Genomic DNA, 13197 nt, shown 5'->3' with positions numbered 1-13197 from the left:
TTTGTGCAACAATGGCTTCAGTCAACAAGAGGAACTAAATACATACCTCTTGAGAGATAAGCAAGGACCACTGGACTAGGCATTCCCATGAAGAGAGGTTCCTGAGTCTGAAGGGGAGCTACAGCCTAAATCTGATGCAGGTTTACTTGGAAATCATGCCTTACTCCCCAGTTGGGGTCTACTCTCTGGTAAGGGTGCAAGGAGGCTTACAAACCTATACAGTCTCCACTGCTGTCAGCCACCTTCTTATATTTTATGAAAGACCAGATTATAAATTTTCAGATACAGAAATAAACTTAGCTTGGCTTGCTTCTGAGTTGTCCTGTACAGTATTAGATTGCACCGCACAACTTCTTTCTCTAGAATGGGCAGCTGCTGTGAACATGACTAACTGCTTTGAAACTGTGGAGAGTGGCATAGACAGTTCTTAAAATGGGTGTGTGGGTGTGGGTGTGTGAAAGAAAGCGGGAGGAAGAGACAGGAAGTGCTGTTCAAAGAGGTTGGGGTGGAGAGAGAGCCCGTGTGGTGTAGTGGTTAGAGGGTTGGAACAGGATGTGGGAGACCAGGGTTCAAATATTTGCTCAGCCATGAAACTCACTGGCTGACCCTATGCCAGTTACTTTTTTTTTGAATGATATTTTATTAAGTTTTACAAAAATTAACAACAATAAAATTAACTAAAATCACAAAAAACCAACAAACACACACATCAAAAAATACAAACAAAAAGACAGAATAAAAAATAAAAACATAAAAAAGAAAATTCAACATTAAAAAAACTCTGTTTCAAGTTAATACCCTTCCAAATCTTATTTTCCTTACTTCCACCCGCCTTCCTTTCATGTATTCCATTTTAAAATTAGTTCAGCAATTATCATATTATTCAAATTCATCCTTTATCCTTCCCTTTATACTCTTATTTATCTTAATCACTAGAACCCCTTCATTTCCTTTACAATGCCCTTAGCATTCATAAATTTTACAATGTTTTTGTAGATAAACTTTGAACTTCTTCCAGTCCTCTTCCACCTGCTCTTCTCCTTGATCTCGGATTCTGCTGGTCATTTCTGCCAGTTCCATATAGTCTATAACTTGCATCTGCCATTCTTCCAGGGTGGGTAGGTCTTGTGTCTTCCAGTGCTTTGCGATGAGTGTTCTTGCTGCTGCTGTAGCATACATAAAAAAGGTTCTATCCTTCCTTGGCACCAATTGGCCGACCATGCCCAGGAGAAAGGCCTCTGGTTTCTTTAAGAAAGTATACTTAAATACTTTTTTCAGTTCATTATAGATCATTTCCCATAAACCCTGATCCTTGGGCAGGCCCACCAAAGGTGAAAGAATGTTCCTTCCGTTTCTTTACATTTCCAACATTTATTATCGGACAAATGGTAAATTTTTGCTAGCTTGACTGGGGTCATGTACCACCTGTAAATCATTTTCATAATATTTTCTCTTAAGGCATTACATGCTGTCAGGGGTTCAGAAGGAGAGACACAGGAGGGGGAGCAAATGGAGAGTGAGGAGGAGGAGTACGAGGGGGGCGCAGGCAGTGACAGTGGCCAGAGTTATTCCACAAGCCTCTCTAGCGAATCGGAGGACTCACAGAAGGGAGCGCCGGTGGCCAGAGCGAAGGGGGGTCCAGGGGGGAAGCCCCAGGAGGAAGGGGCCAGCAGGGAGTCCCTGAGCAGCAGCTGGAGATCAGGACCAGCGTCTCCACCAGAGCGCAGTGGGGAGGGGGAGTCCCAGGAGTCGGGACCAGTGTCCTCACCACCAGAGGGAGGAGAGGAGTCAGGTTTGGCAACGCCCACATCAGGAAGCGGGGAAACGGTCAGAAGGAAAGTCACCGGCTGGGCGCGCGCGCCAAGTTCAAATGTACAGGAGCGCGGCACAGCAGGGAGCCCGGGAAGGGAGCCAGGTCCTAAAGCCCGCCGGAGGGAGGGGCAAGACTCAGGAGGCTCAGCGTCAGAGGAGCCCAGGAAGGAGGGAACCCCAGAGGGCAGAAGGACCCAGCGAAGGAAAGAACAGCGCAAGAGGTGGAGCCGGGCTAGAATCTTAAACTGGTGTGGGTGGAGCAGTGAGTCAGAGGGGACTTAGCCGGTCTAGCGTCAAGACGTGGGTCTGCACGCCCAGAGCTTGGAAATGGAAACTAAACTTTAATAAAGACTTTTATATATAACATCCACTGGGCGTTGGTCCTCTGTGAGCTGGGACCTAGCGGCAGTCCTGACAGTAAGTCCCCTCTCACATTTTCCACCAATTCTACAACCTCGTGGAGTGTGGGAAAGCAGCGAGGGGTGAAGATTGGTGCTTCGCGAGCTCACGAAAACCAGGGAAATGACTACCGAAGAAAAGATAGCGAGTCTGCAAAACGCAGTGACGCAGCTGACTGCAGAAATTGCGGCGTCCAGAAAGAAGGAGCAGGAAGCAGCTGTTACCTGCCAGGATCTGCGAACCAGGTTAGAAGTGCTAACTACACAGAGGCTACCGGCCGCCAGACCAGAAGGGATTGGGCTGGGGAACAGAGGAGGGAGCCTTGTGTCTCACTTCAATGGGGACCTGCAGGAGTATCCTAACTTCAGAGCAGATGTACTATATGCACTGCAGCTACTTGACAAGGACTTTAAAAATGAGGAAGAAAGAGTGGGATTTATTGTTTCGCATTTACGGGGAGAGGTGAAAACGTGGCTGCGCAATCTCTGGAGAGATAAGGATCCAGCCCTCCAAGATGCGGGTGCCTTCCTTAAAGTGATGGATGCGTGTTTTTTGTCTGAGATTGATGTGGATATCGCTAGGAAACAGATTCACGGACTAAGACAAGGTAGAGCCACTGTAAGGCAATATCACTCCCGCTTTCTTGCATTGGTGAACGCACTGGGGTGGGAGAGAGATTCGCCTGCCGTCAGAGATCTGTTCTGGGAGGGGCTAAACGGAGCTGTGAAAGATGAAATTGCAAGGGGGGAGAGACCCCAAACCACCAAGGACATTGTGGAGAGGGCACTCACCATTGGGGTTAGGCTGGAAGGACGCTCTTGGGACAAAGAGGAGGGGCATTGGGGCCGCACGCCAACGAAAGCACCACCCCCCTTTCCCAAGGAAGCGGCGCGCGCTTGATCCATGCCTCCGCTGGGAGGAGGAGAGGAGCCGATGGAGATAGGTGGTGCTAAGGCTCAGTCCACAGCCGGAGCCCTAACGCCGGGAGCAGTCAAAATGAAGCCTCCTAGAGGGACCAGGAAGTGCTACATCTGCGACAGTGCTCAGCACATGGCGAAAGAGTGTCCCCAGCGGTTTCACAAGCACACTGCAGCCGCAGCGACAGTAACAGAAGCAGTTCAGCAGAGTGAATCACAGCAGGAAAACTCCACTGTCTGGCTGGAAATGGAGTCACTGGGGGCCAGCCAGACAAGTCAGTGAAGCAATCCCCAGTAAGGTTACAGCCCACAGACCCCCTCCCACCCAAACCAGTAGTGCAGCTCACCGCATCCCTTCAACTTCCCAATGGGCTCACTGTAGAGATCCCCATTACGATTGACTCTGGGAGCAATGCAGATTTTATAGGCATGGACTTCATCCAGCAACATGGCATAGCCCTTCTGCCAGCGACGGTACCTCTGAACGTCGTCACGGTGGACGGCAGGGAGCTACTGGGAGGGCAAGTGCTGCAGCAGACGCCGCCAATGGTGATGCGCATTGGTAATCACCGCGAAGTCATCAGCTTCAACGTCACCCGCCTGTCAGACACGCCCATTGTGTTGGGCATGAGTTGGCTGGACAGGCACAGCCCGGCATTGGCATGGTACCAGCGTCAACTGACCTTCTGCTCCTCCTACTGCGCAGAACACTGCATCCTCGTTAACCAAGAAGATGAGGGGCACGAAGACGGACCACAGCTGCACTTAGGCATGTTGCAAGTGGTACCCAACAAGTACAAAGAGTTTTTGGAGGTCTTCTGCGAGAAGGAAGCGGACAAGCTGCCTCCCCACAGACCCTACGACTGCAAGATTGACCTCCTGCCGGGGGCGATGCTCCCGACGGGGAAGCTGTATTCCATGTCTGAGGATGAATTGCAGGAGCTCAGGGAGTTCATAGATCACAACTTGAAGCGGGGATTCATCCGAGAGTCCAAGGCGGTGGGGGGCAGCCCTGTATTCTTTGTAAAGAAGCGGGACACGCCCCAAAAGAGGCTTGTAGTTGATTACCGCGTCTTAAATGCGAAAACTAAGCCCTCAGCCTTCCCTATGCCCAAGATCGATGACCTGCTGGCGACGGTGAGGAAGGGTCGCATCTTTACCAAGTTGGATCTGCGCGGAGCGTACAATCTCATTCGCGTGAGGGAAGGTGACGAGTGGAAAACGGCCATGTTTACGCCGCTGGGCACCTATGAATATAGAGTTATGCCTTTTGGATTACAAAATGACTCCCACTGTTTTCAAGCATTCACGCATCATGTCTTGGCGGGTCTTCTCTACAAGAAGTGCGCCTGCTTCCTGGACGACATCCTCATCTTCTCGGAGTCGCCGGAGGCTCACGAGAGAGATGTCAGGGAAGTCCTGCAGCGGCTGTGGGAGCACCAGCTTTACGCCAAGCTGGAGAAGTGCCAGTTCGACAAGACGGAGGTGGACTTCCTGGGCTACAAACTGTCCGACAAGGGACTCGCCATGGACAGTACCAAGGTACGGGCAGTGCTGGACTGGAAGAGCCCACGCAATCGAAAGGAAGTCCAGAGGTTTGTCGGCTTTGCCAACTTTTATCGCAAGTTCATCAAGGGTTTCGCCATGCAGACAGCGGCCATCACTGACACCCTCAGTTCCAAGAAGAAGAAGTTCATCTGGACGGAGCAGGCAGAGCAGTCCTTTCAGAAGCTCAAGCACCTCTTTGCGTCCGAGGAACACCTGCTACACGTGAACCCCAGCAGGCCCATGAGAGTGGAGACGGACGCGTCAGACAGGGCCGTGGGGGCCGTCCTGTTGCAGCAAACCCACCAGGGGGACTGGAGGCCGTGCGCTTTCTACTCTAGGAAACTCAGCAAGTCGGAGCAGAACTACACCATCTGGGACAGGGAGTTACTGGCCATACATGCAGCCTTCAAGGCATGGCGGCATTTCCTCGTCGGGGCCAAACACACGGTGCAGGTCCGTACAGACCATAAGAACTTGGAGTACTGGCGCACGGCGAGGTTCCTGAACCAGAGACACATCCGCTGGGCGGAGTTCTTTGCAGATTTCGACTTCAGGATAGAATACATCCCTGGAAACAACAACATCATGGCGGACGCGCTGTCCAGGAAACCGCAGTATCTCGAAGAAGAGGCGCCGGCGGCGGCCAAGCATATTTTCGCACCAATGGCGTGGGCATGCGCGTCAGCCACGGTGGACCTGGACGCGGTGCGTCGCGCGCTGCAGACGGACTCCTTCGCGCGAGCCAAGATGGAGGAGGTGCGTAGCGGAACGGCGAGGAACGACGACTTCCAAATACGCGACGGCCTGCTCATCCGCAAAGGAGCCCTCTACGTGCCGGGAGACAACCTCCGCGTGAGGGTCCTGCAACAGCTGCACGACGCGCCCAGCGCGGGACACTTCGGCAAGGAGAAGACGGTGGACCTAGTGGCCAGAGACTTTTGGTGGCCCAAGATGAGGGGGGATGTCGCGGAATACGTCAGGAGGTGCGACACCTGCCAAAGGGCCAAACCAGTACACCAGCCGCCGGCGGGCCTCTTGGAACCGCTACAGACACCGTTCGAGCCGTGGGAGAGGGTGGCCCTGGACTTTGTCACGGATCTGCCCAGCTCGAGAGGCAAGACGGCAGTACTCATGGTAGTAGACTTGTTCACCAAGATGGCCCACTTCATTCCTTGCGCGAAGGTGGCCACAGCCGAGCAGACCGCCAAGCTGTTTATAGACCACGTGTTCAAGGTGCACGGCCTACCACGGTCCATCCTGTCCGACAGGGGGCGTCAGTTCATATCCAACTTCTGGCAAAAGCTGATGGGTTTCCTGAACGTCAAGGTCAGCCTGGCGTCGGCGCGACACCCGCAGACTAACGGACAGGCGGAGAGAGTCAACGCCATCATGCAGCAGTACCTGAGATGCTACGCGAACCAGCAGCCCTCGACCTGGGTGGACTACCTACCGCTAGCCGAGTTTGCCTACAACAACACGAAACACGTGTCCACGGGGGTGACACCGTTTTTCGCCAACAATGGGCGGCATCCCAGAACCTTCCCGGGTTTGGAGAAAGTGAGGGAGGGGGAGCCGCAGGGAGCAGAGGCCGTGGCAGCGGAGTTGCAGGAGATCCACGAGCAGCTCAGGAGGCAGTTAGAGATGGCGAAACAGGCTTACAAAGTGCAGGCAGACCGACACAGGAGGGTTGGGGAAGATATCCGGGTAGGAGACTGGGTCTGGTTAGCAGCCCAGGCAGTTCCGGCCAGATCGTTGGCCAAGAAGAAGCTCGGGCACAAGCAGCTAGGGCCTTACCAAGTAGAGGCGCAGATCAACCCAGTGGCCTTCTGTTTAACACTCCCGGAGGGGTCCAGAATGCACCCGGTCTTTCATAGATCAGTGCTCACGCCCTACAAAGAGCCCCACAGGTTTCAGGCACCAGGGACAGCGCCAGACCCGCTCAGGGAAGCGCCCAAAAAGGGGGGGTCGCCGAGAAGGGGGCCACTCAACGAAGCCACTGAGATTTTAGACTCAAGGTGGGGGGAGGACGGGATTGAATATCTTCTCGCCACAGAGGACACCCCGGCCAGCGCCAACAGGTGGGTGCCGGATTACGCATTGGAGGAGCAGTTGCTCAAGGAAGAATTCCATACACTTTTCCCGCACAAGCCTATGCCAGCGGGCTTTTTCGATGATTGTCTGTTCACACCCACACTCTCGGCCAGCACTTTCCGGGGTTTCTCGTCAGCGGAGGACTCGGCTCAGGGAGGCAGCTCCCCAGAGGGCTCGCTCTCAGGGTTTGGCACGGGGGGATCTTATTGGTGGGAGGATCAACCCGAAGTGGGATGGCGCAGAGACGTGCCGGAGGGACCCTGCGAAGTGGCGGCACCTCAGGCGACAGGGGGAGAAGGGGTTGTGAGTGATTTGGGGGCGGCCTCAGATTTCGAACACACCGCCCAGGAGATGGAAGCGGAGGGAATCGCAGTCGACGAGCCCATGGAGGACTTTCCGGACTTCTCACGATGGCTGCACGCCTCGGGGGACGAACTGTATCCTGAACTCACCCCGACAACTCTAGAGCACCCGGAACCCGCACCTGAAGAGGGGGAGGGGGAAGGGGGGGCTTCGAGGGGGGGATGGATGTCAGGGGTTCAGAAGGAGAGACACAGGAGGGGGAGCAAATGGAGAGTGAGGAGGAGGAGTACGAGGGGGGCGCAGGCAGTGACAGTGGCCAGAGTTATTCCACAAGCCTCTCTAGTGAATCGGAGGACTCACAGAAGGGAGCGCCGGTGGGCAGAGCGAAGGGGGCTCCAGGGGGGAAGCCCCAGGAGGAAGGGGCCAGCGGGGAGTCCCTGAGCAGCAGTTGGAGATCAGGACCAGCGTCTCCACCAGAGCGCAGTGGGGAGGGGGAGTCCCAGGAGTCGGGACCAGTGTCCTCACCACCAGAGGGAGGAGAGGAGTCAGGTTTGGCAACGCCCACATCAGGAAGCGGGGAAACGGTCAGAAGGAAAGTCACCGGCTGGGCGCGTGCGCCAAGTTCAAATGTACAGGAGCGCGGCACAGCGGGGAGCCCGGGAAGGGAGCCAGGTCCTAAAGCCCGCCGGAGGGAGGGGCAAGACTCAGGAGGCTCAGCGTCAGAGGAGTCCAGGAAGGAGGGAACCCCAGAGGGCAGAAGGACCCAGCGAAGGAAAGAACAGCGCAAGAGGTGGAGCCGGGCTAGAATCTTAAACTGGTGTGGGTGGAGCAGTGAGTCAGAGGGGACTTAGCCGGTCTAGCGTCAAGACGTGGGTCTGCGCGCCCAGAGCTTGGAAATGGAAACTAAACTTTAATAAAGACTTTTATAAATAACATCCACTGGGCGTTGGTCCTCTGTGAGCTGGGACCTAGCGGCAGTCCTGACACATGCCATAAATTTCATACCGGTGGTCCACAACCGTTCCCAGTCAGCAAACATAATGTTATGACCAATATCTTGTGCCCATTTTATCATAGCAGATTTAACCGTTTCATCCTCAGTATTCCATTTCAACAGCAGGTTATACATTCTCGACAGTATCTTAGCACTGGGTTCTAACAATTCTGTTTCCAACTTCAATTTTTCCACCTGGAAGCCAATTTTCCTGTCCGAGTTATAGGCCTCTCTTACTTGAAAATAGTGTAGCCAATCCTGCACCTTATCTTTAAGTTTCTCATAACTCTGCAATTTCAGTTTGTCCCCATCCTGTTCCAAAATTTCCCAATATTTTGGCCAATTCAATCTCATATTAAGTTTTTTCAAGGCCTTAGCTTCCATTGGTGAAAGCCACCTTGGGGTTTTATTCTCCAAGAAATCTTTATATCTGACCCAGACATTAAACAATGCTTTCCTGACAATATGGTTTTTGAACGCCTTATGAGCTTTATCCTTACCATACCACAAGTATGCATGCCATCCAAAAACATTATCATGTCCTTCCAAATCAAGAATGTCTGTATTCTCAAGAAGTAGCCATTCCTTTAGCCAGCAAAAAGCTGCCGCCTCATAATATAGTTTAAAGTCCGGCAGGGCAAACCCCCCTCTGTCCTTTGCATCAGTAAGAATTTTATATTTAATTCTGGGGTTTTTGCCCTGCCAGACAAATCTAGAAATTTCTTTTTGCCACTTCTTGAAACAGTCCATCTTGTCAATTATTTGTAAGGTTTGAAACAAAAACAACAATTTTGGCAATACATTTTACATTTTAATAACTGCAATTCTACCCAGTAAGGAAAGCTTTAGATTTGTCCACATTTCAAGATCTTTTTTCACTTCAGACCAACACTTTTCATAATTGTCTTTAAATAAATTAACATTCTTCGAAGTCATATTCACCCCTAGGTATTTTACTTTTTTCACCACTGTCAGGCCTGTTTCTCCCTGAAACCTGACCCTATGCCAGTTACAGGTTGAATCCTGACAAGACAAAAGTACTGTTTTGGGGGGACAGGGGGCGGGCTGGTGTGGAGGACTCCCTGATCCTGAATGGGGTAACTGAGCCCCTGAAGGACCAGGTGCGCAGCCTGGGAGTCATTCTGAACTCACAGCTGTCCTGCAGGTCAATTCTGTATCCAGGGCAGCTGTCTACCAGCTCCACCTGGTACACAGGCTGAGACCCTACCTGCCCGCGGACTGTCTTGCCAGAGTGGTACATGCTCTAGATATCTCCCGCTTTGACTACTGCAATGCGCTCTACATGGGGCTACCTTTGAAGGTGACCTGGAAACTACAACTAATCCAGAATGCGGCAGTTAGACTGGTGACTGGGGGTGGCCGCTGAGACCACATAACACCAGTCTTGAAAGACCTACATTGGCTCCCAGTACGTTTCCGAGCACAATTCAAAGTGTTGGTGTTGACCTTTAAAGCCCTAAACGGCCTCGGCCCAGTATACCTGAAGGAGTGTCTCCATCCCCATCGTTCTGCCCGGACGCTGAGATCCAGCGCCGAGGGCCTTCTGGCGGTTCCCTCATTGTGAGAAGCAAAGCTACAGGGAACCAGGCAGAGGGGCTTCTCGGTAGTGGTGCCCGCCCTGTGGAACGCCCTCCCATCAGAAGTCAAAGAGATAAACAACTACCTGACATTCAGAAGACATCTTAAGGCAGCCCTGTTCAGGTAAGTGTGTAATGTGACATTTTAGTGTATTTTTGGTCTTTGTTGAAAGCCGCCCAGAGTGGCTGGGGAAACCCAGCCAGATGGGCGGGGTACAAATAAATTATTATTATTATTATTATTATTATTATTATTATTATTAGTCTCTCAGCCTAACCTGCCTCAAAGGTAGGGGGGAAAGAGAGTTCTGTATGCCACTTTGAGTGCACTGGAGAAAAGGTAGGATTGATTTTTTATCATCATCATCATCATCATCATCATCATCATATACTGCCCTATACCTGAAGGTCTCATAAAAACACAATATAAAAAACACAAAATGCCTAACAGGGGAAAAAATAAACCAATAATGTAATAAATACATAAATAAACAATCCGTTGGGCTCATTCTAACCACACACATATCTAACCCTGTCCATGTTTACTAGGAAGCCCCATCATCGGTGAAATCTATTTCCAAAGCAAGTGTGTGCAGGATGACAGTCTGACCCTGATTACAGTCTGACTTACTTCCATGTAAGTCACACTTAACACACAGGAGTAATTCTGCAGCTGACAATGTTTTTGGGACCAATTTAATTGTCACAAAACTGGGCTCTTCATCAGGCAGGATAGGTGCTGTTCCCACATGGCACCTTTTTGGGAACTCAGTGCTAAAAAAATCATAGAATTGTAGAGCTGGAAGGGAACATGAGTGTCCCTGGGGGTCATCAAGTCCAATCCTCTGCAATGCAGAAATCTCAACACACAGTTCCCCATCCAATCTGAAACTATACCAGATCCTGCTAAGCTTTGCAAATGTAAGGTAAAGGGACCCCTGACCATTAGGTCCAGTCGTGGCCGACTCTGGGGTTGCAGCACTCATCTCCATTTATTGGCCGAGGGAGCCGGCGTACAGCTTCCGGGTCATGTGGCCAGCATGACTAAGCCGCTTCTGGCGAACCAGAGTAGTGCACCAAAATGCCATTTACCTTCCTGCCGGAGCGGTACCTATTTATCTACTTGCACTTTGACGTGCTTTCGAACTGCTAGGTTGGCAGGAGCAGGGACCAAGCAATGGGAGCTCACCCTGTTGTGGGGATTCGAACCGCCGACCTTCTGATCGGCAAGTCCTAGGCTTTGTGGTTTAACCCACAGCGCCACCCGCGTCCCATTTGCAAATGTACTAGCAGTTTAATTGCAATACCACCAGGCCTGGCTGCTTATGTCACATGCTTCTCCACTGGGCAGTGTGGCGCAGTGTGTAGTTGTCAGAGTGAGGCCCAGGACCCAGGAGACCAGAGTTCCAATCCCCATTCAGCCACTGGGTGGCCTTTGGCTAGTCACTGCTTCTTAGCCCTCCTAGTCCCACAACAAGGTTGTTGTCGGGATTGAAGGGGGGAGGGGCAAGAACTGCCAACTTGAGCTCTTAGGAGGAAAGGTGGACAAGAAATGTAATAAAGTCGTCATCAAAATGTCATCCATATTTTTCTCAGTTTAATCCAGATTTACAGTTTCCACTGTTTTCTTTTTCTTTTACATGTGAATGTGCCACATACATATTTTATAGATACAGTATCTGTCTGTCTATCATCTCACATCATACATGCACACTAGTATTTTAAAATACCACCCCTCAGGGTGGGGAAATTGGTCCAATAAACAGTACACCTGTGAAGAAAAACCTGACCCTGAACTACATCCTTAGTGTGATTCACTGATTATTGGTTTGCTGGCTTACTAAAAATAGAGATCTTGTTGGAATTCAGCCATTGCTCTTATTCATATCTATAATGTAGGTAGCTTGTTGTTGACTCTTTACTGGAAGTGTGAACTGCCGCCATTGAAAGGCATCTTGGTTGACTGATGTTTGATGATAATGACACTTAACATTTGCATTGTGCTTTCAAGTATTCAAAGCTCTTCACATCCTTCATCATTCTAGGTGTAATCCTTACAGCAAGGTAAGTTAGCATTAGAATTATTATTCTCTCCCCCCATGGTGTGAGGGAGGGAAAGAGAGGGGGCACAGAGTGAGTTCTTGGAACCACCACTTTCTCCCCAAATTTAGTAAGTATGGGTAAAAGTAAAGGGACCCCTGACCGTTAGGCCCAGTCGCAGACGACTCTGGGATTGCAGTGCTCATCTCACTTTATTGGCCAAGGGAGCTGGCATACAGCTTCCAGGTCATGTGGCCAGCATGACTAAACTGCTTCTGGTGAACCTGAGCAGTTCACACCATTTACCTTCCCACCAGAGCAGTACCTATTCATCTACTTGCACTTTGACGTGTTTCAAACTGCTAGGTTGGCAGGAGCTGGGACTGAGCAACGGGAGCTCACCCTGTTGTGGGGATTTGAACCGCCAGCGTTCTGATCAGCAAGCCCTAGGGCCTGTGGTTTAACCCACAGCACCACCCGTGTCCCAAGCTTGAAAATTTTAGGTTCCCCCCCTGAACAGTTATAGTTATACAATCCAGACTGAATAGTTGCATGCCTTGCAAGTCAAGTTTGAAATAGCCTAATATTTTAGAGCAACCAGTATGTAGGATTGGTGAGGCCTTTCTTCCTCACCATTGGTCAAACCAGGTCAACTGGAAATTGGACCGTTTTCTGATTAAAACAGTTTTGGTTCCTCTGTCAGGTTTGAAGTTACGTAGAGACAAAGTGTGGACCACGAGTCAAAAGACCAGTCATCTGGCTGAAATCTTTTCTCAGTTTTTCTTTCTATAATTATAGGCCACATCATCACGGCAGAATTTGAACATTGCTAGGAAAGGAGCTTCTCCCTTAACTAGTAAGGTGGTCCCAAGCTGACTCCGCAGCACTTTTTAATATAATAATGCTCCTCTCATTAGGCAAACGGGACCCATTACAAGCAACATTGAAGGTGCTAATTCAGTTCCTCCAGTCATTTCCCAACCCCCAAGCATGTTTTCCTGTGAAACCATGTATAACTAAAGAAAACCCTCACAGCAAAATGTGGGTTAGAGGTAAGAGGCCTGCACGTTGCATTTCTTTATGCTTTCGTCCAAAAATCTCCAAGCCCCCAAGGTTTAATTATGGTGTGCAGTCTAGTGTTGAATAGGGGGAAATGGGTCCGCAGTGTGATAGGAAGGTTTTCACACTGAAACCCACCGTTTGGTGATGAGGTCAAAAAAGGGGTGTGGACAGGGAGAGATTCTACTTTTACTTCAGGGTAAATTGCATAGTTTCAGCATGTTATTGGCAGAATTTATGCTATTTTCCCTCCAATGGCTTGTGGGAATTAGACAAATAGGATTAGAGAGACAGAGAGGGAGAGGGAGGGAGAGAGAGAGAGAACATGTGAGAAAATTGCCAGTTAAAACAGTAATGAAGGGGGGAGACTTTTTTAGTCTTTCTGTTTAGCTCGTTTCCAGTTATGTTACTGGTTTAGCAGAACTAAAAGGTGAAA

This window comes from Podarcis gaigeae (assembly GCF_964106915.1).
Source record: "Podarcis gaigeae genome assembly, chromosome: 3".
In the NCBI taxonomy this organism is placed as follows: Eukaryota; Metazoa; Chordata; class Lepidosauria; order Squamata; family Lacertidae; genus Podarcis; species Podarcis gaigeae.
The sequence above is the reverse complement of the archived record's forward strand: the minus strand, read 5'-3'. Positions refer to the sequence as shown.